Source organism: Miniopterus schreibersii (assembly GCF_964146895.1).
Source record: "Miniopterus schreibersii genome assembly, chromosome: 14".
Lineage (NCBI taxonomy): Eukaryota > Metazoa > Chordata > Mammalia > Chiroptera > Miniopteridae > Miniopterus > Miniopterus schreibersii.
In genome coordinates this window covers 45,964,226-45,989,940 of record NC_138114.1, presented here as the reverse complement: position 1 = coordinate 45,989,940, position 25,715 = coordinate 45,964,226, and positions in this window count along the sequence as shown.

Genomic DNA, 25,715 nt, shown 5'->3' with positions numbered 1-25,715 from the left:
GGTAGGTCCTTAAACTGGTATGAGCCGTGGGTGGGTAGTGGGATCATCTCATTTTCTTCTCTGACATTTCTTTCTCTCTTACCTTTCGTTATCTCCACAAATAACCGCTGAGCTGCCGAGGATTTTATAAGGTTACTTAGAGATATTAAATGGGAATACAGCCGGTAAGCAGCGAATGTCAGAAATCAAGCCCGTGGACTCTGCTGCGAAAGCTGAATCCCCGACAGCCTTTCAGTAGGTGGAGACGGGGAGCAGCGTTTACCACCCACGCGTGTGACCCGCGGGCTGCTCCTTCCTGGGCGGGTGGCTTCATAATAAATAATGGCAGCGGGGCCTGTCTGTGTCTAAGGAAAAGACAGCCACTGAGTGTCAGGCGCGGAGCCTCCTGTTATCTCCCTGAGTCTGTACAGCGAGCTGAGTAACGCTCACCTGCTCATCTCCGAGGGCGGTGGGAGGACAGCTTCAAGAATGGAGAGGAAAGTGTGCTGTAAGCTGGAGAGCACTGAGAAAAGGCCAGATATCGTCACTGTCCCCATCAGAGGCCAGCCCCCAGCACAGGGGCCAGCACCTGGGCTCCAGAGTTAGACAGACGTGGGTTCGAATCCTAGTGCCGTTGCCTACTGGTGGGCTAGGCCTAGGAAAGTTACTAATCTTTTCTGAGGCTCAGCTTCCGCTCAGTCACCGTGTTGCAAACATGACGATGCTCCAACCTCATACGACAGTTAGGCGGCTGCAAGTGGAGGTGGCACGTCTCTCGGCATGTGGCCTGGCATCTTGGATGTGCTTATAGCTGTCAGTTATTGTTGTATGGTGTCCTACATGTCATGCTGGTTTTTACTTAAGAACTGGGCTTTTTAAAAAAGTGAGCTGAAAGGGGGGCACGGAGGACACTGCCTGGGAAAACGTGCGTCCCCTCCTGGGTTTGCGCTGAGGCTCTCTGGCCTGAGTGTGCAGCAAAGGCCGGCCTTGGCTGCTGCTGCCCCCGGGTCACACACTGTGTCAGGCTGTTCGCCCCTCTTCCTCCCAGCAGCACTGGGGTGGTTGCTGTCACCCATCCACAGACGCGCAGTGTGTCCCTTAGAGTGGTTAAGGCACCTCAACAGGGTCTTGCAATTAGTTAGCTGAGCTGGAAGTTACACGCAGATCTGGCTGATCCCAGAGCTCACTCTGCCTCCTACTCGGGGGACCAGTTGTTCTAGGACCATAGTTCCTAAGTGTGGTGCCTGGACCAGCAGCAGGCATGTCACCTGGGAACTTGTTAGGAACAATCAGAAACTCTGGGGAGAGCCCAGGAGTGAGTGTTCTAACAAGCAACACTCCACGTGTCCTGATTCTTGCAAGACCCACGGGCACATGGAATCCTCCAGGGGGCTTCTCTCAACCTCTTTCCTTGCCCTAGATTTTCTGTAGCAGTCTTTCTGGGGTCAACGTCCTCCAGGGTGAGGGAAGAAGCAGTTCTAGAGCTGTTTTTTACCATTCCACTTCTCTTTCTAGGGAAATTCCCTGCAGATCACGGCATTACTGTAATTAATTAATTAGAGTAAATTAACAGCACTGCTTACATTCTTAGCATGCACCTGGTGCCAATAGCATTTTTAATTTTGCAACGATAGCTCCCCGAGACGTGCAAAGTAAATAGGGCTTCGACACTTATTTTCTGCCCAAGTCCCTGACTTTGCTGGCAGAGGAGACCAGGTTGCTGCCGAACTACTATGTGAAGAATTACTGTTACCAAAATTGCCATCTTCTCTTCTTTCATCTGGGCTCAATAATGCAGAAACTGATATCTGATGTGAGGTACATGATTTTCTTCCATGAAAAATTCGTTCTTTTTTTATTTTTGGACTTACCTACCTCTCAATAAAAGTAGTTTGACAGTTAGGAAGAGATGAAATAAGATATCCTGTAGAAACGGAATTTTGCTCACTATCAGGAGGAAAGGCAGAGAGTGGGCAAATGGCCAGCAGATACTTCTCAGTGACACAGGATTCCTGAATAATTTATACGTCATTATCTTTGAAGAAGGGGATGCTAGGTTTCTAGCATATCCTTCCAAATGTAGTGCATCTGCCAGATGATGGGGCTAGGATCTGTCAGGCAGGAGGCATGAAGGGTGTGATTTCAACAAAAATTGTAGGCAGGCCAAATTCAAGCACAAAAGAAATGATGTGGTGTTCAAGGTCACGGGTTGAAGTCCACAGGAGGTGACTAGACTACTGATGGAGTAAAAATTGAGAAAGTAGGGTTCGTTTCTCCCAATCTTCTTCTCCCTTGGATTCAGGTTTCTTCGTTTATGCTTGGAGAAGGGTAGCAGAATATGCCACCCAAAAAATGCCACTGTGGCATATGGACCCTTTCCAGCTATAGGCGTGCTCGTGATAAAGAGCGTAGGCCTTTCCGACAGTCGAGTGCATAGCCCAGTTGTGGACCATTCAAATAGCCAAGATCAAGAGTAGCATGTCTTATCACGAGTCATGATACCAACACCTTGTAGGCCCCTTGAGCTCAGTGAATAGTTTTGACAATTTCAAGACCTTATAAAATAACCAATTATTATTAACTTGATTACACAATACCAAGAAGGTCCCCACAGCAGAATAAGAGTAGGACTATGCATTTCTGCTGCTCTGAGCAGCATTTCCAACTCAGAGTCTCCATTTCCCTTTTCATGGAGAATGGTAACAGGGGGATGTTTCCCTGCTCATTGCACAGGGGAGATTCAGCGGAGCCTGAAATGATGGCTTATCTTCAGTCTAAGACTGATACCCTGAAATTAATTTATTGTAATTCCACAAACAGTACAGATCAGAAAAACTGGTTTCCTAACAAAGGCAAAGATTTTCTTGGTAGCTAATCACTCTGTTCATTCTAGTACCTGCCAATTTAAGACTCTCCAACCACCCCCACATCGAGCGCTGAATCAAGATACGTGTTCAAGAGATACATGGAAACAGAAACCAGACGCTAATTTTCTGGTTCTCCAAAATCCAGCCCACCACTGCCTTCCAGCCCACATCTCTCCTCCACCCAGCCTGATTTCCTGCTATTCTTTAGTCCTGTAAATCCTACCAAAAAGTAGCTTTATCCCTCCTCAACACTGCTATCCTGCTCTTCCCGTAGCACTCAATTTCCTTCTCCCCCATGGAGGAGTCTCTGAGAGTGATTATTACTTGAGTTTTGCCAGAGACATTGCTTTCTTTTTCTGGCAAGGCTAGGATTAGAACAACAATTCTCAATAATTCTCTGAGCAGTGAACCCAGTGAGGTGTTTAATCCTTACTACAAAGGATCTGTGAATCCATGTGGGCAAGAATTGTCTGTAGACTAAGTAGGATGTCTGGCACATACTTGAAAGGCTATTTTGCAAATGTATGTAGATGTCTTTGTGATGAATCATTATGTTTAAGGTGTTCTGAATTCTTAGCAGCTTTTGTCATTATGTGTTTTCTCCATTGACAATGTGTAGTTGTGCTCTGTTCAAGTAGCCTGATAAGAATCTGCTGACTCAAAACCAAGTCATTTTTCTGGTTCCTCTTAATGAGGAACCAATGGGTCAGAAATCAATACAGCATGATGCAGATGATCTGTGTTCCATTAACTGTGTGTGAGTTTTGGTAAGTCGCAGCCCTTCTTGATGTCTGCAATAAACATGTTGATTTTACCTAATATCTAGTCATCTGTAATCTAAAGGTGAGAGTAGCTTTACTTTCCTTTGGTGACTTTTCCCCTTTAGCCCATGGTTTTGGGGTGAGCGTGTGGTCAGGCCTGGTCAACAGCATGTTCCATTCACTCCAAGTACATGAGAACCTGGATATATGACATAGGTTGGCCAGTGAGTGTGAGCCCTTGGGTTTTTGCTGGAATTCTGGGGAAAACAGCTCTCTTCCTTTTGAAGTTCTAGGCTTTCTAGATGTAGGCTAGAAGTCATGCCAGCCATGTTTGATGTTTTCAGAGAGAGAATCTGTCTAAAACTAAGGCAATACAGAAACAAGAAGAATGAGGGATTGAGACAGATACTTGCAAGATGATGATGCTTAAGTACTTTGATTTACCCGTGTCGGAAGCTTGAACTAGCCCTGGACTTCTTAGTTACTTGAATAAAAATTTCCATTTTGCTTTAAGCCAGTCTGCCCTGGGGATTTCTGTCACTTACATCCTGACCTCCTGACTGACAAGTTTGGTTCTTCATCTGTAACATGAAGGGTTTGAACAGGTGAATTCTAAGGGCATTGTCAGCTTGAAGATACCTTGTATTTTAAAGCTGATTTTCAAAGTTTATGAGCAGGGACATAAAACCCCAATTATTGGAAGAAAGCTGACGATAAAGTTCTAGTAAAGCAGTTAATTGATCTGTTCGGGATTCCACAGTGAAACCTGTCATGGATCTCAGGATGCTCTTTGATGGAAAAACATCTTTAAAGAGCAGATTCATTTCGCCTGGGGATTTACTTTGAAATATAGATGGGGCGAGAATCATCTCATCTTTTCTATTTTTTTCCCCAAATACCCTTTCACTAGCTCATCTATATCATCATTTTTAAAAAGCTAGACACACTCACAAACTTCAAAGCTCTTCTTCCTGGATGTAAAGTCGAGCACTGACCCCATCGTCTGCAGGTGTGTGTGGAGGTATGTGTCTGTTCGGGTCAGTACCTATCCTGGAAGCGGGTGTCAGAACTTTGTTTTTGAAGATTGCTTTTTTTGTTATACTCACCTTTGGAGCCTGTCTGATTTAAAAAACAAAAACAAAAAACAGATTGTACACCATCATCTCAAATAAGCTACGCTTTATTTTTTCCCTGTGGCAAAACAGATTCCAGGTGGCATAGTGGAAATTTCCAATGGATTCCACACAGAGTGCTGAGAAATGAGTGTGGGGACACACTTCCAGAGAGAACTCTGCTTCCTCGCTCATGCCTGAGCCCTCCTGCCACAGATCTAATTTACAAAGTCCTCATGTGAGCAGACCTAAAATAAAACAACTATGGAAGCTCAGGGAAAATTCTTTTTAGTGTGCACCCGGAGTCCTCGATTATCTGCTGGAGATCAAAGCTTTCACTGAGAGGCTCCTGACTGCACAGAAGAAAGCAGCTCAGTGACATTAATGTTTGAAAAGACACAGAGCGAAGTGTCTGAGTCTGGCATATGCAGTACATAGATGAGAGTCATGAAGAAAATCGTTGCAATGTACTGATCATGTATGCACCGAGTGCTTTCCACGTATGCCCTCATTTAAGTGAACTCTCACATTCATCTTCAGGGGTGTTTAACACGGTCCTCATGTCATGGAAATGAACACAGCCTCACAGGTTAAGATCTGATGTCTGAGGTGGATTCCAAAGTCCGTCTTGTCTTTTTTTTTTTTTCTTTCTTTAGAATTGGATTTATTGGGGTGACTGGTTAATAAAATTATATAGGTTTCAGGTGTACAATTCTATAACACATCAACTGTATACTGTATTGTGTGTTCACCACCCTAAGTCAAGTCTCCTCCCATCACCATGTACCCCCCCTTTGCCCTCTCCTACCTCCCTCTACCTCCCTTCCCCCCTGGTAATCTCTGTGCTGCCGTCTGTGTCTATGAGTTTTCTTTTCAACCACCAGGCTCCTCTGTCTCCAAGTGGACCACTCCATTGATCCTGTTTAATTAGCAGACAAAGCCTTTCCCATTTTCATAGCTTCTGGTTTTTCTTGCAGGAGCCCATCAGTCTTTCTGCTTTTCCTTGCTCATGTGTGATTAAGGTTAAATGCCCCACTGAGTGTTTACAGTTACGTTTAGGATGTATCAACAAAGTGATTACTTGCGGAAACTCAATAGCCTCATAAGAGTCCTTTATGCGGTACCGGGAGACTTACTGAACTGTCGTTTTTAAAAGCATCTCATTAGTGGAGGCTTCTACAGTAGTTTTACAATACAGAGATGAGCACCATGAACTGGTGACCCTCTTGTATGGATAAAAAAAGTTTATATGTGAAAGACTTAGTCTTACTAATGAGAGTTCTTTCTTTTCTTTTCTTTTTTGATTTGTGTAATGCAGCTGAGAAGATCTACCAAGTAAATGGCTGATGTCAAATGTCATGATTGTCCCAAAAGATACTGAATAAAATAGGATTCATTTTCCAGTTGCACTCAGAGGGGCAGCAAGGCAGAGAGCCTCATAGCTAGCAATTACCAGAGACTTACAATGTCCCTAAGGATTTGCATTAACGATAACCTCCCTGTCAGACTCTGCTCCATTGACCTGGAAGTCTCTCTGACTCTTTCTGAGTTAGGGTAGATTATTTTTCAGGATCCTCTTCTCTCCACTATACAGCTATATTCATGCTAGTGGCACACCATGAATCCCCTGCTGACCAGTATAATATGTTTAGTTGCTACAGCCTTTGTGGTCAACAAGATTCAGGTGATTGTCTACATGAACAATTGCAGAGAAAGGAGAATTGGGCCAGTTTTTCTAAACCAAGACATCAGGGCCCAGGGTGATTCCATGGAGTTGCCACGCTATAACTCAGTGTTATTTGTAGCTGTGGTAGCATTTCCCTAGGGGAAGAGTGCTGTTTCCCCACCTTCCTTGGCCTGGGTATCTCTTGCTTGTTTTTCAATACTCAGCTCTGGTATCCACCCTTCCCTGCCTTGAGTCCTCCCTGATGCCATAATAAGCTTTCTTTTTCTTGCACTTCTTTAAATTTTCCCTAAAACGCACTTGTACAAACTTATCCTCAGATGAACGCTGTGTTCTTTTGCTCCATGTTGTCATATATGTAGCCAGATCCTACCCCCCACCATGCCTGCTTCACCGAGGAATACTTTGAGTGTTTAGTTAATGTTTGGTTTTGATGTACAGATCCAAATGTATGGGGAAGGGAAAGTGTGCAGAATTCTTGATTGACATTCAGAATTGCTCTAAGTTAATTTTCACTCTTTGAGTACTGCTTCTATGAGAGGGTCACCAGCAAGCCAGGCTGTCTGGTGAGGTTGTTTATTTCCTTTCTATCTGAGTGATTAGCCCTTGGCAATAGCTCTCTGAGAGTGGGGATGCTGAGCTCTGTGATTTTGCACTGTGACAAATTTCTGCAGCTTGAGTTTCCCATGGTTTCTAGATGTAGCCACAGTATCTCTTTTCCACTTGGCAGAGTTCCCTAAACTGGACCCTGGGATGGGATTCAGATTCTCATTTTAGAGCAGGGTATAAAACAGAACAGGCGAGGAAAGAGACGAGAAGGGCTTCTAGGTAGATTGTCCTTTTAGCTGAGCTCTTCGGAAGCATCTCATCCCATGTCATGCTACTAACAGGAACAACTGTGAAAGACTTTGAAATGGGCCAAAATTCCTTGGAATATGTTTGATGGGACTCAGGTCTTGTCTGAGGATCCTACCAGGGTTATCTGATTCCATAGGGGCCTGTGCCTTTCACTGTGTGACTATTTTGCAGTACTATAGAGATTAAAGTTAACCTTATGGAGACCTGATGGTGATGAAAATGATTCCTGATCATAGAAACTCAAACAGATCTTGTCCAGTGAAGACGCCTTTGATTTCCTTCCTGTGGAAGAGGCCAGTGTTGCATCTACTAGAAAATGTACCTGGACATTCCCAAACACTTATATATGTGCCCTTCAGCTTCTCCTTTGAAACACTTATAACATCTTAGTGGTTCTCTCATTATTAACCAGACTAAAAATAAACTTTTGATATGTTCTTTTATATTTATATTTGTACATGAGTCATGATTTTAACTTTAAAAAAAAAAAAAAAAAGATAATTACCCTTGAACACACCTGGTGGTTTAGTGGAAAAGCACTAATTCAGAGTCTCAATTGCCTGGTTTAAATCCCCACTTTGCCATTTGCTGGTTCAGTTTCTTAATTTGTAAACTTATTTCACTGTCGGTATGTAGCAATGATAGAATTATAATGACTTATACAACCTTTGGGGCTGGAATAAAATAATGTGATAATTTGTCATAGTTTGGAACTCACCCGAACAGTTCTGGGTTCCTGAGATAAAGAAGAACCTGGTAGGCAGGAATCACAGAGACTCTCTCCTTGACCAGTTCAGGCTACTCTGAGTTCTTTTTCAACAAGGACTCATCTTTGGGCATGTCCTCAAGAGCCCAATTTTAGCAAGAATCCTGCTAAGTCAGCTTAGCCAGAAGCCCCCCACCCTCAATATCTGATCACTCTTGAGAGCTGAACAAATTTCTCATCCCCTACCATCCTCCAAATGATGAATGATCACCCTGGCCAGCCTTCAGCAAGAATCCTGTTAGGCTGGTTTAGCTAGAATCTCCCCTTACCTCTGATGATTCTTTTAATAATTTTTTACCCACTAACCCTCTCCTACAGAATCCTATTCCTTGGCTATAAGTTTGCACTTTCCCGTGTTGTTATTTAAACAGTAGAGCCCAATCTCTCCTCTACTGCAAAACCCCATTGCAGTAGTCCCTAGACCTATTGTGATAGCCTTGAATAATGTCCATTTAACAAGTGTCATGAATAATTTTTCCTTTAACAGGAACATGGGGCATTTTATTACCCTCATGTTATCCCCATGACATCCCTCAAAGACTCCATGAAAGAAGACAATGTAACCTTCAAGTGCATATTGAAGAAAATTATTTTGGCCCAGGTTTAGAGAGACCACAGAAACCCATTTTCTGCAACGTGGAGTCAAAGAGTGGGATTTGATGCCTGTCTTTCTTGAGTGTTTATAATCTTTATGACCTTTGGAACAAACAGAAACTCTGAACATTTTCTGGCCATCTCAATGTTCTTAAAAGTGAAGATCAGTACCTCAATTTTGGGGATCCCACTTGTGTATCTCATTGCATCCTGTGTCTGGGCCAATACTAAGTAGGAAATGAGTATACTGTGGAAAACAAGACAGGTAAGGATGGTTTCTTCTAGGCATTGAGTCTAGAGGGGAACCTAGGACCCTACTAAGACCTTAAAAGGTAAACATAAGTAGGAAGACCTTGGGAAAGTAGCAGGCAGCCTGTCAGTGTCAACTATGTTGATCAAGGAAACAAAAGGGAAGTGTATAACTCAGATTCTGAGTTAATACAATTTATGAGAAATGGGGAAAATTCTAAGTCCTCTTTGCCTGCATTATCTACCATTTTTTTGGTTTTTATATTTAACCTTTATACCCTTCATATATTTATTTTCTAAATTTATTCACACTAAGGTTTACTCATATATTCAACAGATAAATACTAAGGACCTTTTAACTACCAAGCTCTGTGCTAGGTCCTGGAGATTAAATGGTGATTCATAAGGTTCATGTGCTAGATTAGCTCAGAGTCTAATGGATTTACTTGCTATACTTCCCACGGGAATTATGTGGTCCTTTTACGCTTACCCCAAATGAATGAATTGATGACCATGAAATTTTGGGCATCAGTTACAGCCCAGAAATGGAGATATTTAGTGTGTGTGGTGGTGGGTTGTATTCTTTTGAGTCTCTAAAATGCCTGCAAACAGCAGACTGTCTGTTCGACTGCCCCAGCAAGCCAGCCTTGCCGTAGGGGGGAGCAAGAAGCATGTGGCCCAGCAAAAAGAGGAGGGCTTTGGAGAGTCTTAGCCCCAGTTTCATGACTTACAGTATGACTTTGGGTAAATGACTTAATTTCTCCAAACTTTAGCACTTTCATCTGTAAGATGAGAATACAAGGGGCTATTTCCAGTATCACCGTGAGGATTAAACACAATACCCTATGCTGTTGTAAACGTGCAGGGTAAACAATGCAGGCAAGTTCTCTGCTCTGCTTAGCATTTACCAGGAAGTCCTTGAACCATTACTTTCTGTACCCACAACAGATAAACTCCAGCCCACAACTGTGGCTTTGTGGCCCATTTATTTGGTATGTTCATCTATGTTACTCTTGACTGAGATATTCTTGGAAGGAAATGAAATCAGCATCACACTGTCTCCAATTGGTGCTTGACCCCTTCAGCTGGTGACCGATAAGGTTCTGCTCATTTTGAGCTGGGATAAAGTCCTTACTGAAGCTGTTGGTGTCTGGCTATATCCCCTCAGCTCACTGTGAGTCCACAGATACCAGATGGTCTCCTGAGCTCTCCTGTCTGAAGGCTTCCTCTGGGTGTAGAGTACAGTCTGCCTGGAGGGCAAGCTGGATGCCCCAGGGAGGTCATGCTGCAGGAAGGACCCTCAACCAGCTGCCTCAACTCTTGGGCAATGACCAGTGGGACTGAGTACAAGTCATCCACAACAGTAACCTATTCATTAACACATCCTTTCTCTTAGATTTCCTCCCGTCCTTCACAGAGCTTTCTGAGATTATCTTATACCCAAATCTCTGTCTCAGGGTCTGATTCAAGGGAATCTAAACTGATACCATCCCTTGGGTGGAAAAACTGGGAGAGCTGGAAGTAAAATGCTGAGCGACGGTCTTTGAGGGACAGACTTTACATAGATCTGGGACACTTTCATCTGAACATCAAGCCTAAGGGCAAGACTGAAGTTGTAAACAGGACCTGTGGCCAAGAATCAGAATCCAGACAGAAGTGAGATTGGATCTGGTGCAGGCTGGGGTGCTCTCAACTTGTCTTTATTGTCTAGCTGGAATATGAAGATTTCAAGCAGGTTTGAGACAGGCAATCAATGGTGCCAGCAGTTGGGCTTTGGGTGCTGCAGCTGGGTGGCATTGCTTATTACTTGGCAACCTCCTTCCAGAAAGAAGAACTATGCCTTTTGTCCCAGCTAGACAGAACAGTTGATTTCTGGTGGTGGCTGCTGAGGCTGCACAGACTTTAATATTTTATTGGCAGGTCCCATCCAGAAATGATAAACCCCCTCTCTGGATGAGATTCAGTACGAAAGCTGCAGGCTCATGGGTGCTTGGGGACTGCAGCGGATATTGGGATCTGTGCAGATAAATTTTTTAACCTTGATAGAGTCAGTGGGAGTTTAATGAGTAACAGAGATTATAGCAAAGGCAATAAATATATAGGCGACCAGAAAATATAATTATAACATTTCTTTACTTCACTAGACTTGGGAAACTAGATGAATTCAAGAGTGAAACATTCTAATTCGAGGAAATACGTGGATGGGAATGTGATAGCTGTCCCCTCCTCCCCCACCCCCCTTCATCAAGAAAATAAAAATGAGCATTTTGTGCCATGATGCAGGAGGAATTTAACTGGATGCTGATGATTCAGTTTAGCTTGTAAATTAGCTGTCAGAAAGACTCCCTGTGCCAAAAGAACCAGTCTTGCTAGCTTTGCATTAACTTGTTGACACATTTGACACAAACTAGGTATCAATTTATGGGACCACAGATGACTGCGTTCACAAAGCTGCGTGGCACATCCTAGGGAATGAGCGACCAAAACCAGGCAAAAGAAAAAAGAAAAAAAAGTTGATCAGCTGATCTCAATGAAGCCAGCCCCTCAGTTACTCCCCATTCCAGCCTCGAAAGAAGGAGCGGAGACTAGAACTCTAACCTTTATTACCCCGTTAAGTGTAACTCAGCTTTTCGATGTCATTTATTTATCTATTCAAAACAGAGAACTTACAATTTAGGTGTGTTCCCAGCAAATGGTAGGCACCCTCTGACCGTAAATCTGAGCTAAGAGGTAGGAAACACTTAAATATATACTTCATAATTGTTATCTCATTTAACCTCTATAACAATCCTGTGAGTTACTCTTTTTACTCCCCTTTTCAGATGGAACAGACTAAAAAAACTTAACTTGTCCAGGTTCACACTGCCAGCAAAGGGCAGAGCAGGAATTAAATTCATGAACTTCAGCTGGAACCCAGGTCAGCTGCCCTGCCCTGAGTACCCTTGCCACCCTGTCTCTACTGTGGCCTGCCTTCCAGTTCTGTGTGGGCTGAATATCCCTACAGGCATCATTGTTAACAACCAGACATCTGTCCCTGGCTGTATTTCTAAGCTGTCATTTTCCAAGAGGTCTTTAGAAATGAGAGCTAAGAGGATTACCTGATCCATCGATAGTTCTGAGCTAAGCTTGTCAGCTGAGCCAGCACTTCTCTGGTGGATGTTGAATCTCTTTTCTTCTATAGATGAATTCTTTCCAATTGGCTGGGCTTCTGGTAAGCACAACACTAGCACCCCGAGGTCAGAGAGGGCCGCTGGAGTCCACGTTGGGTAACAGTAAGGAAGGGGCACCATGCATTCCTTCCTATGCGAGCTTCTGAGCTTGAGACGTTCATGAGAAGCCTCACGCCCAATCTTGCCTCTTAATTTGTGAGAAGATACACACACAGATTCACACGGCTTTCCACACCCTTGCTCTGCTACTCAGTGTGGACAGGATGTCTGAAGCTCCTGACTTCTGTGGTATCCTTCCATGCTGGCACTTTTCCTTCCTTTCTGATTAAGGAAACTTGGGAAAGAATCAGCTCAGTTGCCGGTCTGGCTTCCAGTGACCTCAATGAGTCTCACTTTCCATTTCTGAACTGGCAACAGAAATCGCCATTGAAAAGCCTGCCCTACTGATGACTCAGCTTTAAACACATTTACCAGATAAGTTTAGGATGGCTTATGAATTCAAAGAACGAATGCACCTATTCTCTTGGCGTTAGTACTAGTTATTTATCACTGCTCCTAAATATTTTAAATCTGCTTTCTCTACTGAGATATCCATTTAGCTACTCCAGGTACAGAAGATTTTCAGGATTCTGAGTGAGACAATTAGTCCAAAGTCTGATTATCAGAATTGTCTGGGAGGAATGTTTTTTACTCCCCACCTTAGGAGCACAAAGTTAGGAACAGGGACAAGGATCTCTGTAATTTTAAAATGCTCCCTCTAGGTTTTCAGTTATAACCAGGTTTAAACATCACTGTCCCAAGGATTCTTGGACAGTCTTTTAAGAGTTCTACCCTATACCAGAGTGGACTCATTCCCTATGAAAGTATGTAGAAAATGTGTTAGTTTTCAACCCAAATTGTTCATTCCTTAGTTAATTTATTTAATTAAATATTTTGTAGACACTAGAGTTAATGATTGTGGGGGATTCAAGTATGGGTGAAATAATTCTCATTCCATCAGGGTCTAAAGTCCTGTCATGTATCTTAAGAATCAATATCATAAAATAAAGATCTAACTGACTTTTCCAGACATAGTATATGATTAATTTAGAATTGGCTTGGCTATTTGTGTTTCTGTGAAGAGCCAAAAGAGAATGAGCCATTTGGTTGAAAGAACAACCAGATTCTCTCTATTTCTGACTAATCCTGCTGATTCTAATTCTTCTGTATTGTCTAGACTTGGGATCCCATCAACATATGCCCAGGCTCTTGCGATACATACTTCTTTGTGTGACAGGCTGTTTCCCATCTTGTTTAAGAAACTTTGAAAAGGAAATTGCTGCTTATTATACAGATAGTATATTTTCAGTTTACGTGGCATTAAGGGAGCTTTCCAAAGACTGCTCAAGACATCCAGGGGCGGAGTGGTCTTGGACAGCGCTGAGACACCTTAGGAAGGCACTTGGAAAGGTTTACATGTGCTTCCCTGTGACCATTCAGCACCTACGGTCAATATATTACAAAATCAAGCCTGTGATTCTCACTCTGGGTGCGTATCTTTGTGTGGGGGTGTGAGTAGGTGTATGTGCCATTCACTGAGTCTCCACCATATTCCTGGCACCATGCTAAGTGCCCTACCTACCTCTTTTCAATTAATTCTCACCTCTATGAGTAGGTGAGTAGGTAGATAGTGTTGGCCCCATTTTATAGATGAAGCTATTTAGGCTCAGCGAGGTTAAGTAACTAGCAAGTAAGTAAGAGATCCAGCATGACAACTCAGATCTGTTTGACTCCAAAGCCCTTGAACGTTCCTGCGACAGTGTTACCTCAACTTCACATCTAAGCACAAGCACAGTGTCTCCACTGGAGGCACATTCAGATGAATGTTTCTGAAAGAGGAAAGTTTAACCCAAAGATAGGGCCAGAACTTACAGTCAGAGGTACAGACTTTTATCTGAAATAAAATCTTTAATTTATTAGAGTACTACCTTTCCGTTAGAGATAATGTACTTGAAAATTTCAAGGATGAACAAATTGCAATCTCAGATGTCTGAGGACCTGCTTTACCTGATATTTTCACAGAATAACAGTTCTCCAAATGGCACTCTTATTTAAACTGACAGTTTACTTCCCTTTGCAACAGAATTACAATAGGCCTTACATTTTATTTAATGAAAAATTCAATAAGAACCGCTTCCTGTTTATAGACATGCCTAAATGAGAGTTTTCATTTATGCGCACATACCCTGGACAAACTGTGGTTCAGCATCGGCTGACTTCCCCTCTATTCCCCGACAGAAATCATGCTAGCTTTCCTTCTCAGCTTTGCCTTCCACTTGAAGAGTCTGCCCCCTCTGTCTCTCATTCAAAGTTGACTCATCTTTTTGAACTCTCAGCTCAGGGCTGGATGCCTCTGTGACACCTTAGACAGTTCCACCCGTTGTCATCCTATCACCCCCTCAATGCTTCCAGCTCCGTGATGTCCAACAGAAATACAGGCCACAGGTGCAAGTTACATATGTAACTTACATTTATCTCACAGCCAAATAAAATAGTAAATATACAGGCAATGTAAATTTTAATAATATATTTTATTCAACCCAATATATCTAAAATATTACCATCTTTATGCAATTAATATAAAAGTCATTATTAAGATATTTTACATTTTGTTTATATGAGGACGTCAAAACGAGGACAGTCTTTTGTGTTTATAGCACTCATCTCAATGTGGACTGGCCCCAAAGTGCTTAGAATGTATGTGTGCCTGCTGGCTGCCACACTGGAGAGCACAGCTTGCCCCTGCCTTCTGTGGCATTCCTGTGGCATTTCTCGTATATTCTGCTGGGTGTGTCATTTTCAGTGTGGCACAGGGATGAGAGGAATGGACCTGAGTTTGAACGAATTGTATGATTTTGGGGAATATTCAGACTCTGTAAACTTCAGTTTCTTCATCAGCAAAATGGAACTATTTTTACTGCAGCCTCCACAGCACTAGGCTTCTGTAAGTAATGAATGAGGTAAAATGTGTAGACCGTTGATCCCAGGGCCTGGCACAAAGTGAGGTGTTTAATCAGTGTCAGCAGTAGTGGTGGTGGTGATAGTTGTAGTATATTCTTGACGCTTAAAAAATCCTGACATTTCCTGCTCAAATTCTATTTCCTGCTCAAAGTCTTAAAATATTCAAGGTTGAGAGACCTTTATTTGAGCAAGTATTATATTGCCTTGTAGTTATCACAGTCAGCTTTGGAATTTTGTCACTGGTACATAATCATGCTCTTCTCTCCTCTGTACTTTGGTCTATGAGCTTCTCAAAGGAAGAATCTCTCTTTTGTTTTTCTGCGAACCTAGAGTAATGTCTACAAAGGAGCAAAATGTCAATAAGTATTGAATAAATGAATGAAAATTACATTTTACTGTTACTAATTTTTCATATATGGGTACCTGGCCTCCCCAACAGTAAGTGGGGAGATTTTGAATGTATCCAATGAATTAATAAAAAAAACACACACCATCAGAATGTATTGATTATTAGATATGGAAAAATGAATTGTCAAGAATCGTTTCTGACTTGTGTGATTCTATTACTGGAGACACCTTTCCCTGAGATATAGAGTATAGGAAACTGAACAGATTTGGGGAAAATGCTGGTTAAGTTTTAGATATGTTGGATTTAGGTTTCGGTTGGAAATGAAAGTATCTATATCCAGCAGGCAGTGGGATATTCAGGTCTGGAGCTCAGAAGAGGAGCCTGGAGTGAAGAATGACTTTGAGAGTCATCCTTCACATGCTCTCCTCAGTGTCAGGGGTGGGGAGAAAATACTAAGTTTCTGCCTTCAGCCATCGTCTCTTCTTCCTGAGAGAACATTGTATACAAGGGTTGGCCAGAGAAACAGCGTGAGATGAAGACTGACAAGGAGATGCCAGCCGTTCAGGAGCAGGTCCAGGAATGAGCGGTCAGAGCAGCCAAGGGAGGAAGCCCGTAAGACTTCTTAAGGTCCGGCTCAGTCAAGCTCATGGTTCAAGTTCTATTCCACTTTTTATTTCTGATTTCTTACTCTTGTCTTCTTACGGTTTTCAATCTCTTATTGCTCTTTAATTTCTGATGCTCATTCCCCCTGGTTTGAGTCAAATGGTCTCTTTGATGAAGAGCCTAGAGAATGTATAAGGACCTCAAGAATTGGAATGCCAGCTTCGATGCATTTAGGTGACTTCCAGAATGGGTTTTAATTAATGGTAATAAATTCATTTCATCTCCTGCCTGTTTGAGAAAACAAGGCAAGAAAAAAAGATAAAAAACCAAACATTTATTTGGTGCTTACAGCCTTCAAACGACTGTGTTAGAAGCTTTATGAACATTATGCTAGATGATTATCAATCAACCTGTGAAGAACTGTCCCCATTTCACAGATGAGGACATTATACCTTAGAGAGATGGAATAATTTACCCAACTAGTAAAAAGTGAAGCCCTAACTTGAACTTAGAAGCCCAGGCTCTGTTTAGTACCCTCATCCAACGATTGGATGTTATTTTCACTTTATTAAGTTTCTCTAGAAAAATAAATTTTTAGGACAGGTGCCTTCTGGTAGAGTGTTCAGCTTCCATATAAATGCAAATTTGACTCCTCAATGGGGATTTGCATGAACTCTAAATTAACACGAGACCCTAGTGAATATATCCTGCTCATTAAATGGTATGATGCATTGTTCCTCCCCGAAAGGCATAATTTTCTCAGGAGTGCTTCAGGTCTGAGATTATTTCCTTCCAGCTTCTTCTCAATAGGCTGCCATTTCGGCCTTCCCTGAGTGATGCTTCAGATTTCCAAGGTTATAGCTAAATAAGTGCCAGGCTCACGTATTGCAATATCTGTATTCATTCTTACCTGGTTTAGGGGAGACGACAGGAAGCAAGATGTAGCAGAACTTTTACATTATACTCAAGTTGGCAAGTAAGCGTCTTTTTTTTTTTTTTTTAATCCTCACCTGAGGATATGTTTTTATTGATTTGAGAGAGAGAGAGAAACATCGACTGGTTCCCTCCCCTACACTCCCCAATGGGGGACTGAAAGCACAACGTAGGCATGTACCCTGACGGGGAATCGAATCGGCAACATTTTTGGTGTACACGATGACACCCCAACCAACTGAGCCACCCAGAGAAGGCAAATTGGCAAATAAGTGTCTTAGACTGCCATGACCAGGACAAGGAATTTGCTCAGAGTGCCGGGGTGTTTATGGGTTATCCACTGATGCAGTTTTGCTATTAGACTTAAGCTTCTGCTACTTTTATAGAGACTGGTGAGCCAGGTAGAATCAGAAACCAGATTTGTGTTGGGTACTCCCTCCCATATCTCTTAGAGTGGTTCTTGATTGGCTGTATGTTTAAGTTGCTTGTGAGTATTTAAAAAAAAATCCCAAAGTCCAGGCCACTCTCTAGGCTAATTACAACAAAATCTCTGCGGGGACCCAAGGATCATTATCTTTAATGCTCCCCAGGTAATTTCAATGTATAACCAGAGGTTGAGACTCAGTGCCTTTGAAGCTTTGTCTAGAAAAATGGTTTGTAACTCTGCATATAGGAATAATCTAGACAGTCTATAAAAACATACCCCTCCCCCCCAGGCCACACCTGTGATTTAATTAGTCGATGGTGGAGACTAAGCATCAATACTTTCAAGGAGCTTTTCATGCTATTCTAATATTCAGCAGGGCCGAGAACTGAGTTTTGAGTAGAAGTCCCCAGACAGCTTCTCATACCGAAAGGCAATCATGAATGCCTTGGGGATCTTATTTACATACGGATGGCAGAACCTTACCCCCAGAGGGCTGGTCCACTTGATCTGGGGTAGGCCTATGATTTTGTGTTTCTAACAAGCTCCCGGGTGATGCTGCTCGTCCTTAGACTACTCTGAAAGCAGCACTGGCCAACCATTTACCTCACCATGCTCAGCAGCCAGTGGGCCTCCTGGCCGGCGGGCTAGGTAACAGTCGGGAGGCGGGGACACGCTCTCTCCCCTTTGGATATCTGACTGGCATCTCATAGTCATCAAGTCCATTGACTTGAGGGTCACAAGTTCTTGGGCTTGCTCCCCATCTCTGCTTCAATGCTTTGTTGCTACAAGATACAGGCCAGGGCAAGAGAGGTTATGTGTCCTTAACTTTAAAGTGGGAATGTTACTAGTACCTACTTCAAGAGTTATTGTAAGGACTGATAGAAATGCTATGTATAAAGTCATTAGTACAGTGTTTGACACGTCCTAAGTACTCAATGAATGGTAACCAATGTGGCCGTGCATCTGTTACATCCATGGGATGTTAGGTTTTTCAATATATGTTAGCCTCAGGACCCTTCCTTTAACTGTACCGTACATGGAGCCTCTGTAAATGTAGACCAGAGAAGGTTAAATCCATTCTTGAAGCAGAGGTTCTTGCCCAGCATCTGGAATGCCTCTGCTTGTCCCTAGCCTTCCACACCCTTAGCCAAAGCAGCAGATGAGACATCTTCTCTGAATATACCAAGTCTAGTTCAAACTATTTATTTATAGAAAAACCCATACATAAGTGGCTTACCCAAGGTCACGCAGCTAGTAATTGGTAAAGCCTGCTTCTGATCCCTTGGGCCTGGTTTTAGTAAGTTCTCACTGGTCATTAAATGACAGAGGAATTAGAACTAAAGACTACTCGGCTAGATCCATCTCTCTCTTCAAAAAGAGACTTTTTTATTAACTGAATTTTTCATTTTATGATCAATACAGGCTTGTAGTAAGAAAAATAATTAAATATAAAAAGAAAAATTTTATAACTCCTATCCCCACTCTAAAAGGCAACCATTGTAAATAATTTCCTGGATGTTTTTCAGAAAATTTTCATGTGCATGTAATTATAATATATAATATCTATGAATACTTATTTTTATACAAATGGAACCAAACTATACATACTATTTTGTTTCTAGATTTTTTTCATTTAATTTGTCCTGTAATTCATTTCATACAACAGATCCTGAAGAGATCCTGAAACACATGAAAACCTGATTGTTTTCATGGCTACAAGATGTTTTTATTTTCATTCAGCCTGTCTTCCTGGTGTTGGACATTTGATTGTTTATTGTTTTAGCTGTGGCTGTGTTTACATACTTGAGTATCTATTTCTAGACATCTGGGAGTAGAATTTGTAGGGTGAGTACGTTTGCACACCCAGCGTTCCTTCAGTTTTGCTACACTGCACTGTAATTTCTTCTGTGGGCCTGGGAGTTAATCACCCTTGGGAAAAACAAAGGTGCTTCCAGGGCCAAAGTGTCAGACTCATTCCGCAACATTAGCCTTTTCATCTTGGTCTGCCTTCTGGATGCTGAGATTTTCAGCTTCAGCTCTGGGCAGTTTGTTCTGAGGACTAAATAGAGCAGATAAATGCTCTCCTCTCAGTCCCCACTAAGGAAAAAAGCAACTCTGTGCTATCTACAGGAGGCACACTTTCAAATGAAAGAAACCTATAGATTAAAAAGAAATGGATTTAAAAAAATATAGCTGAAAATAATAAATATAAGTAGGCCGAAAAAGCTCTGTCAATATGAGATAAAATAGACTTAAAGACAGAGTATTGCCAGTGACAAAAAGGAACATTTCATAGTGATAAAGGAATCAATTTCTTAGGAAGACATAATCATAAATCTGTATTGTTAGTGACTGTAATTATTTATTAGTAGTAACATGGCTCAAAATAAATAAATTTATCAATGCCTCAGTAAAAAAAATAATGAAAGTAACTAAACAGATATTTACAGGCCCAAATTGCCCATTTCTCATTCCCCTCCCCCAGCGCCCATTCACTGAGTCTCTCGGCTAACCAGTAACTCCAATGTGTCCTAAGAAGCACAAAATGACATTTTTTCTCATTAATAATTCTATCTGCTCTGGGCCTGGGCCTGAAATGGAGGGTGTGCAACAGGCACCCTGATCTATGAATTTTTAGTGGACAAAGTTGTCCCGTGATGTTTCCAATACCCCAACTGGGAAGGGAGAAGCGGCCCGAGCATGATTAATGCCCCGTGTCCCCGGAGGCCTTACTTCCTCAGCCCAGCACCGTAAGTAATTACCCGCCTGATCCTGGACAAGCCATTCTGTTTGGCTCAAGTCGGCTACTGATCATTTATTTAAGAACTGCATACGCCAGGGGAGGTGAAAAAAAACTCTAAATTAAATTTTTTAAGCCCACTGTGGTCATGAATAAATATCTTTCATTTCAGACAATTTACATCAGCAACTGCTTAGCAGTGGGAATTTGTTTACCACTTCTGACCTCCCCCACTGAAAATTGGTTTTCTAACCACTCTGAGAGTGGCAGTTTTAAATTGACACATTAAATTTTCAAAATTGTATTTGACTCACTGTCTCCGGCTCGCCGTGGAGCTCGATGCTTTGACAAATGCACGCTGGTGTCCCGGTTGGAAAACCGGAAGGCTCCCTACGCTTTGCTGTTGGAAGCACAGGCTTATCACACAGGTTGGGACTCTGGGTAATAGTGCTCTCAACTGGGAGATGCAGGATGTGATAATTTTGGCGCAATCATGATTCAAAAAATAGGCAAAAAATAGTCATCCAAGCAGGTCATCTTAGAACCTACTTATGCGTATTTTTTCTGGAGCTCCCTAAATGTGAATCCTTATGAGCCCTGAGGATAGTATAAAACTGCTTCTAACAGTTTTTAAAAAAATATTTCTAAATGTACAGCCTGAGTCAGAAACGTTGCTATGAGAAGCAGTCATTCTTTCTGCTTTATAGCTTATGAATCCGTGTGTGTGTGTGTGTGTGTGTGTGTGTGTACCAGCTTTATAAATGTCAGGTAATCTTACTGTTAATATATTCCTGTTAATCTGCAAGCATTTTTTTATTGTTAATTACTCAGTGCTAACAACTCCCTGAGATTTTAAAACAACCCTTTTTGACAAGGGATTTGCGGCTACTTGGAAAAGCAGTTCTGTGCCATCGAGGGGCTGAGGCTGAGACACAGCATCATATTCCTGAAGTTACACCTTCTCAATCTCCCAGCCCAACACAGACACCAACAAGCTAGTGGTGGACTCCAGCTTATTTTCCCACAATTGAGCTGTATCTCCAGTGTTTGAAGAGACAGTTTCCTGCAGTTCCTTTCTTTTCAATTTTTGATGTTCCAAAGTCACAGACAGAATCCTATTAAGATCCTCTTCTAGGGAAAACAAGACTGAAAAATGCAATTATAGGGTTTCTAAAGACATGGTCAGGAGGCAGGTGTGGTCGCCAAGGGGAGGCTGGGTTAGGATGCAGGAATGATGGAAAACTAGCAATGTGGCCATCACTGGCTCTTGTTGGTCCCTCTGCTACCCTAATGGGTTCAAATCTGCTTAAATCTCAGGAATATGATCAAAATCCCCCTCCTTTGTGGGCTGGGAAAAGTGCTTTGTGGGCTGGGAAAAGTGCTTTGTGGGCTGGGAAAAGTGCTTTATTGGCACAGGGAGAAATAATCAGGGGAGAATTTTATTCAGAGGACTGCATGATGTAGACATGAGGGGCGTTCATGCCACAAGTTCCTTCCATAGTTTTGAGGAATAGATTTAGTATAGAAAATTTCCAGTGTAAACCTGGGTTTTTCTCTGACCTCAGAGTGATGGATGGGGCAGACAAAGCATGCCTCCCAAGCAAACTATAGAATCTAATTTTTAAAATGGATATACAGTAACCACTTTCATGTGTTAATATATAAAAAGCACAACTAGAATATTATATCGATATGGTTAAAAACAACTCCCAGATCCCAAGAAGGAATGCAGACTATGACAAAAGAATCTACACATATTACAAATGTATGAAATAATTTACCAAAGGAGGTAGGAGGAACAGCTGCTGGCCTAAGGAACATTTGGAAATGAGTGGCATCCGTAAGACCAACGTCTAAAAGAACTGCGCGTAAGAACTGTACCCTAGCTGATGAAGTCATTTCCCATGAAAGTGTGGGGTGTGAATTCTGATACCACTCTACATGCATACTTGAACAATTAAAGTAACAACAGGAAAGGGCATTTTCCAAAAAACAAAAACAAAAAAAGGGAGAAAAAAAATAGCACAGATAGGCAGAATATTGACCCACCAAAAATGTCCATGTCTTAATCCATGGGACATGGGAATATGTTAGGTTACACAGCAAAAGGGGCTTGAGGTTGCTAATCACCTGATTTTAAATTTGGGAGATGATCCTGGATCAGCTGGGTGGACCCAATGTAATGATAAGGATCTTTAAAAGTAGGAGAGGAAAGGAGAAGAGGAGAGCCGGAGGGAGATGTGACTGCAGTAAAGTGCCCAGACGTGGACATGGCTGATTTTGAGGATGGAGTGAGAAAGCCATGGGCCTTGGAATGCGGGTGGCCTCTACAAGCTGAAGAAGGCAGGGGGACAGATCCCCCACCCAGGGCCTCCAGAACTAGCAACACAGTCCTAGCAATACTTTGATTTTAGCCCAGTGAGACCCATGTCAGGCTTCTAACCTACGGGACTGTAAGATAATAAATCTCTGCTCTCTTGAGCTGCTCAGCCCATGGTAATGAGTTTACAGGCGCTCAAGAAAATAATACAGTGACCTTTAGCGTATAACACACAGGCAAGGTGCTAAGAGGAGACTCATATCAACTGTGCAGAATGGCTGAACGCCTTGTGGTTGTGAGATCCCTCGGTGTTTTAAGGGACACCCCAACCTCAAATCGTACCCCTCACCTCCACTAACCACTTAAGTGATGAGCGAAAGATGGAGGAGTAGGCAGTAGAGGAATTAAAGGGATTTTAGAGTCTTGAGAAGAAGAGAGGCAATTAAGAGCGTGCCTAAGAGGGTTGTTGCTGTGGGGCCAGAAAACGCCACCCCGACAAATGCTCCTTGGGCATAGGGTTGTTCTGAGCTGAAGGCGATTAGCTCTCTGCTCTCCTTTCTGTCTAAAAGTAGGACACGGATTCCCACTTGTAGAGGGGTTTCCCTCTCCCCCTCCTGTCAGGAAGAGGGCTACTCTGGAGGAAACCCCTAGTGCCCCAGCTGACGCTTTTCTGCGTAACAAGCCTTATTAAACAGGCCTGGTTCGCTTACATTTCCCACTCTCTTTAGCATGCCTCCCCTCACCTTACGCCATCTCCAACCCCCTTGCTCCTTTGTCCAGCCTCTTCTCCATACCGTATTACTCTTTGAGATGGACTATAAGCTCCAGATTTCTTTGAGAACTCCCATGACTATGCAAGTGATTACATCTGCTCGGGTTTTTTCTCTGGTAAATCTTTTATTAGTTTGCCATTGAGCCTAGGAAAATAGAGGAAGAGTTTCTCCCTCCCCTACACTGCTCTTCAGTAATTGAGGGAGTAGCCATGTAAAAGGGCTACAAAAGCTGAGACTGACCGCCCAGCCTAGTTAGAAACTAGTGATGAACTGAAGAAAGAACAGGAACCACTCCTGAGACCCTACATTCCTTTAGATTCCAAAAAGCTTGGAAAATAAAACTAACCTTAAGTAAAAGACTATTTTGGTCGTTCTCCTGACTGCATTCATGTGCATGACCAGCTCACAGTAGGAGTGTTTGACCTGGGTCTCACATATGTTTTTCCTATAATTTTCACAGCAACTTGATGGGGTAGGCAGTTACTCAGACTTTACAGGTGACTAAACAGGGGCTCAGAGAAAGTAGAATGACTTATGTAAGTTAACATAGTGGAGGGTCTCAGATTCAAATCTTGGTCTCTCTGATTCCTAAACTCATCTTTCTACCCGACCTTCATGCACAACGTGGTGAGTTAGATGATGACATCTGATGGGAGCGAGGCTGGAGGACCAGAAGAGGAGTGATTGCAGGGAGATAGGCAAGGGTGCTGAGGGCCTGAGGTGGAGAGATGGGCCTTAAGATGGACGGGAAGGGAAGAAAGTGGAAGCCTTGAAAAGAAACACTGATGCCACCTGGAGACTGACTGACAAAGCTGAAGGAGGAGGAAACAATAAGATACGACGACCTATTTCACGATAAGTTATATTTTCTACCGGGGCCTCCAGGGATGTGATAGATTCTCTTAGGCAACAAGTGGTTTACAAGATGCTTGGTCCTAAAGCCAGTGGGCACCATGGCATCTGTATCCAAGGGAGAGGCAGCATGGAACTGTAATGCTGGACCATTGTAATGTCTTAGCTTGACCACTGGCTAAGCAGATGCTGTACTCATTCCACTCCACCCCTAACTCTGGGTCTATGGACAGATAAATGTTAAGTGAAGGAGAAGCTTTTACTGCTGGTTTCTAGGAGGTGCCACTGAAAGTTTCTGGAGGACCTGGGCTGGAGAATATTCTGCTCTTTTCCTTCTTAGAGGCCAAGGTTTCTCAGTCTTTCCCCCAAAACCCTGGAAATAAAGTAGTTTTGTTTCAAGACGCACTTCAGTATCAAAGGCTTCCATTTACCCCTCTCCTTCCAGCTGAAGTGATTAACATTCAGGTTGGTGCTGTGTAAAAGAATTAAGCTGACTGTCTATTCTCCAGCCATTTATGCTAATTGCAGCCTCTCATTTGTATTTAAAGATTCATAAAAGTATTAAGAGACACTTTCTACTGAATTAAAAACTATTGGACTGAGTGTTTGGAGGCTCCTGCTCAGTAAAGAACAATTATTAAAGTTTAATTAAGTGTGGAAATCTGCATTTATCTCCAAAAGCTGGGACTATCAACAAAAGTGCTACCGGTGAGAATGGGTCCATTAAATCCGACGAATTACAATATATTGTATTTTATGTGAAATTGGGCAAGGGAACAGGGAGTAGAAAAAGACAAATGATGGGTTTAGGACCTGTTACCCCAAAATATGGCACCTTGGCATATTGAGTACTGCAAGCTGAAGAAGTTTGGGAAAACTGCCCAAGCAGGAAGGCCACTGTGACCCCAGCTTCACCCCACTCTCTTCTTTATGACCTGAAACAGGTCATAAAATCCTTATGTGAGAAGTGCCTTCCCTATACCTGGAGCAAAGGAGCATCGTTATCTCTGTAGATAAAGGGACACCCAGGAGAATCCTAGCTAAAAGGCCTTGTTAAGTTACCCCCGGTTTACACTTACCTTGTACTCCTTAACCTGTGTTTCTCCATGAAGGTCCACCATTCATCACATCTAGATAAAAATATACAGGTTTGTTTCTTTGGGTCTTCTTTTCCTTATAGAGTTTCCCACGTCATGTAAAACATACTAAATAAACTTGCATGGTTTTCTCCTGTTAATCTGACTTTGTTAGTTAATTTTCAGGCCCAGCCTGGGACCCTAAGAGGGTTGAGTAAAACTTTCTCCCACTTACCCTAACAGATGGTGGGAAATTCCGCTCTGTTCTGTCTCCTCCCTCCCTAGTAGATAAAAGCACCTCTTGACTGGTAAGAAACCCTCTGAACTTCTAATACTTTCCTAAACTAGTCAATGAACTTTCAGAAGTGGTCAGTCATGCACTCGGTTAGAAAGTCACCTGCAGACTCTTGCTCCAAGAAGACAATGACATGCCAAAGAACAGAGCCAAAAAGAGATCAGAAGGAAAGAGTCTCAACTGAGAGCAGATTTTCTAGCCTTGATCTTTCCTCTCCCAGGAAATATGAGCCAACGAAGTCCACTCTCCACGTGGTGTCCGTGCCTTCGGCCTCCACCTGCACTGTCTGTTCATCAATCTGTCTGAT